Genomic DNA, 4,871 nt, shown 5'->3' with positions numbered 1-4,871 from the left:
ATGTCTGCAGATAGAAAAAGGAAGCTATGTAACAGTAGTAAAGAAACTGACAGTATTTCCAAAACGTCAAGAGTAACTGAAATTGAATTTGAAACGTCAAATGAGATTGACAAGATTAATGAAGAGGAAGATAATATTCCACCAGAAGACATTACCAATGTTGTCATGTGCTTAAACAATTCGGAAGTTACTAACTGTCAGACAGAAACGATTATCGATGGAAAAGAAATCAGTATTCCACCAGAAGACATTACTAATGCTGGGGTGTGCTTGATCAATTCTGATGTTCAAAACTGTCAGACACAAATAATTATTGATGGAGAACAACTTAGCTGGGGAAAAGAAGAACTGGTATTACAACAAGGATATTTTTGAAAATGCCTTTAATATTTTCCAAGTTGGAATAGATAGTGAAACCATTTCCATAAAAAGGAACATTATGCTGAAGAACAACAACATTTATTACGAAGTCAATGGATCAAAAGTAACAGACACATCAAATTTGTTGCCAAACAAGGCAACTTCAATTGAGATGATAAAGGACAGCATACAAATATTTGAACAACTAGAAATTTGCAGTGGAGTACACATTAAGAAACTTACAGAAGGCAATGAACAGCTAAAGTGGAAGCTCTTGAACTGTTCGGAAGGTTTCGAAGATAAGGGTATTTGGAAATCATATTCTTGCAGTGTGGCGTTACAGCCCTGCAAAATGAAGTTCCCAACTGAAAAGAAGAATACCTCATGCCATGACTGTCGCCATCTAAGAGATTTGTCGAACAAAATAGTTTGGAACATGAATCAAATTGAAAACACATTGAAAAAATGTCGTACAGCCAAAAAAAGGCAGTCAAAAGTAGTTATCGTAAATCAGCAATGTTAAAGGTAATGAAGGTGTCCATGACTATTTATCTAAAATATGTCTGTAATTTTCTAATTGTTATATTCAGATCAAGATAAAAAGTGAATTGAATACGCTGCGGACTCAGGTATCGTAGCCACCGGAAGACACGTTCGTGAAATTTATAGAAACTCTACAACCACAGGTCTCATTTCAATGACTTTATCGAAACATTTATTGTGTTTTTGTCAAGATAGTATCAATTTATTTCTTTTTTGGTCGTTTAAGAATAGTTTCCGATTTCTTAGTTTTTAATTTCTAAATTTTTTGCACTATTTCCTAAATTAAGCTCACTGGAACTTATCCCAAATCAATAATGTTATAGTGTTTTCTGACAAAAATAAAAATTTTAAACATAATTTGGAGTCACTCTTTCTGTATTACAGGCACAAGTTCTTTTAAAAGCTATTCTCTGAAAATCAGCTTGTTCCATTGTTTACTATTAAGGATCAAGAGCCCAAAAGCGTGCAAGCAAACACAAATGGATTTATAGTCACTAAAAATATGGCAATGTATATACCCATTCAGTTTATGTGGTATCATAAAAAGCACTAAAATTCCAAATTTAATTTCAAACAAAATTAGAAAGCTAGACATATGTAGTCAACGACAGATATTATATTATGTAGAAAATCAGACTAGTTGCCAACAATGACTAGACTCTAGAGAAACTGACAGCCAGTACCATGGGAAGTACTAATCAGCAATAAATTTTAAGCCTTTACGGGAAAAAAATGCATCTATACCTATCGTTTTATACCCCCCTTAAGAATGGAAAACACCGCTGGTGAAATAAGCGGTCCAACAAAATTCATCTAAAATTGTCGACTGACGATTATGAAGATTTAATAAATGAACTATAGAATATTATTTTTAATCTATATAAATTAAATTTTTCATTTCCAAACTTAATTCTAAAATTAAACAGTACCCCTAAAACATGATTTTCCCCTATACCTACCTAACAATCTCGACTGTCGCTGATCGCAGCGCTATCTACATTCCTGAGAAACGAACCCCTTTTGAGAGATAGGAGTCCGCCTACCTCTAAGCTATTTTACCATGCTGTTAGAGTTCGCCGAATACTTATATACTGAAATATTTCCTTGATCTATTTGGGTATATGTTGTTCATTTCTATTTCTAAGTGGATGTTTAATTGACCCAATAAGAATTTCGTGTAAAAAAATTCGTGTAAAATGTTTTCTTTTTTGTTATGTTTCTAATTCTTTTAGACATTCAATGAAATTAATTTTACTAGTGTCACCATCATTAACTATAGCAAGTAGTTCTTTCGTGAGGAAAGTAATTGCAGTTTCGCTAACGTTATAATGAGCAGTTAACTTAGTCATCATCTTCCCTAACGGAAGACTGATCTTGCTCGCTTGGGAGGGAATGTTCTGGTCTGAATCACATTCAATCACATTTTCAAAAATATCGTTATGAACGAACGTATTTTCATCTTCATGCTCAACAAAACTACTTAGACTAGGATTTTGAATTGAAATAGCATCTTCATCTGCCTTCACAATAATAATATTTTTATCACACACCGTCAAATGATGATAAAAATTGGCAAAGGATTTTACTTTTTGCTCGCAGCCATATCGCCCACAATTTAGTTCGTCATTAGTTTCTTTCGCACCCGTTTTAAAACCATACTGCGTACAAAAATGCTTAGTGAGAGCCGAGTATGGCCCAAGGATTACATTTTTCAATTTAAATCATTGGAGGTTTTCGGCCCTTCGCGCACGATGCATCCTGATTTTTTACAGAATGTGAGCTCCTACCATAAATTAAATACAACGATACGAAAAAATGTAAGTAAAATTAACTGACCGATGAAAGGGTGATGAGGTACTCCAATTTAGACGTCTTTTTCAAGCTATGGCACACCAGCGTGGTCTGTTAAAAATTAATAGCTGCTTAAATCAGGAATCGTCAGCGTCACAGACTACTGGCTACTGCCTAAGGCTACTGGCCTAGTTCCCCGAAAACAAGAACATACACACACTCGCGTGGTTGCCAAGTGACAAATTTTACAGCGTCTTTAGTTTTATAAAAGCCTTTCTTTTCTAGTAGCATTATTATTTATTACGGAATTCTCCTTTTGAACAAACTGCGAAGTTAAGAAAAGGATATTTGAATTCAGCCACTTCTACGGTATTGGTGGAGTTGAATATCGGGAATGAGGTCTAACTAATTGATCAAAAACGTTGATGGCGAACAGCCTACCTAACTGCAAAGCATCGGCTAGAAAATAAAAAAAATTTTCATTAAAACTTTCTTACTAACTGTTACATTAAAATGTGTTATTACTTCCAACACACAAAACCCAAACCAGCTCGCCAGTTACAACATTGATGTGTCCACTTCTACCAGGAAAATCCAGCATTATTTGGGGTATTTCATGAATGGGAATGACTTCATAATCGTATATATTTCTGTGTATTATAACTGCAAACAGCATTTCCATTTTCCTTCAAGTTTCGAGAACGGTTTAACTTAGAGACGACCTAATATGGATTTGAGGTGCAATGGTGGTCTGACGCCATTAAATTGTGAAAAATGGTGTTCGCAAAAATTAGCCGCAGGAAGTGTACACTGAAATGCCCAACAATTTGTTATGTCCAGACAAGAAAGTGCCTGCAGCCTAGCGCGGGAATTTCTTCAAAGAACTTGTTAAGTTTGCCGCACACTTATCAAGTGGTACACTAATAGGTGGGTAAGCCCACCAAACCAATATATGACCGGTACCCCACGAAACTCCACTTTCACCGGTACATTTACAGAAGTTTAGTGCAGTGGGTATTCAATTTTTTACCGTGTGGGACGAAGCCTTGAACCAATTCCTTCGGCTCAAGGAAGGATGCAAATTGAGTCTGCAAAGTCTCAAAGCAGTTTTCATCTCCAATGCCACGTTCATCTTGAAATACGATCAAATGGTGGGGGTGTCGGGTACGCTGGGGTCCGAACAAGAGAAGACATTTTGAGCGTTAAGTAAGAAAGATTAGATATTTTAAGCGTTCCGACGGCTTTTCCTAAAAACTTCACTGTCAAACCAGCCAAAGTTCTCCCATCGGAAGCAAAGTGGCTAGAGAAAAAAATCAACGAAACGTGGTATGTTCTTAGGATATCGGAAAGAATACAAGATCAACCAAAGCGAAACCTCAAACATGCGGACGTAAAACCCCGGTCCACCGTAATTTTTTGCAGAACCATTAGAGAAGTCAATATTTACAATGAGCTGAAAATGCACTGTCCCACTTAACTAATTTACCGTTACACACGGGACTACGACAAATTTGCATTGGAAAGTAGCGAACTGGGCATTGGTCAATTTATCGTCGCTATGAACTTGGCCGGACGCGGAACGGACATTAACATGGCGACGATTTGAAAGTTAATGCTTGATTTATTTTCCCGAAAACGAACGGATCAAAGAGCAAGCGATGGGTCACGCAGGAAGAAAAGGAGATCCAGGAAGCGGAATCCTTATCTTGTGCGAAACCGAGACATAGAGTAAGGATTAAGAACTTGGTGATGAAGAATTGTTTAGCAATATCGAAACACTACGAAATGAACAAGAGTCAAAGCAATTATCTCAACTGGAAGAGGATTTCGAGAAAAAAAAACAAGATTAAAGAAATTTTTTTCCGTGATTTCGGATTTCGGATTCTCGGTGCTAAACATAAAAGATAAATTTGGGGAAGGCAAACAAATGGAAAAAACAGAAAAAGAGGATGACGTTGAACACCAAGACAATCAGGTGACGGTTCAGGTCATTCACGACAGCGCCCTAGACAAATTGACTATTTGCCTTGATGAGAATGAATCCAAAAGTTCAAACGTTGTGAATTTTCATGAAAATTCGACTGGATCACACCAGCCCGCTCGATAGCTGTAGCAAAAGATCTTGCAGTCCACGAGGAACCAAACCTCTCCAAAGCAGACCAGATTTTGAAAGGTAT

General features: G+C 36.6%; 1 pseudogene; it reads left to right on the top strand.

The window, feature by feature from the left end:
- Positions 1-4,421, top strand: LOC116930559 (annotated as a pseudogene).
- Positions 4,422-4,871: the final 450 nt, after the last annotated feature.

Source organism: Daphnia magna, linkage group LG9 (assembly GCF_020631705.1).
Source record: "Daphnia magna isolate NIES linkage group LG9, ASM2063170v1.1, whole genome shotgun sequence".
Lineage (NCBI taxonomy): Eukaryota > Metazoa > Arthropoda > Branchiopoda > Diplostraca > Daphniidae > Daphnia > Daphnia magna.
Note: the sequence above shows the minus strand (reverse complement) of the source record. Positions and strands in the feature narration are given on the sequence as shown.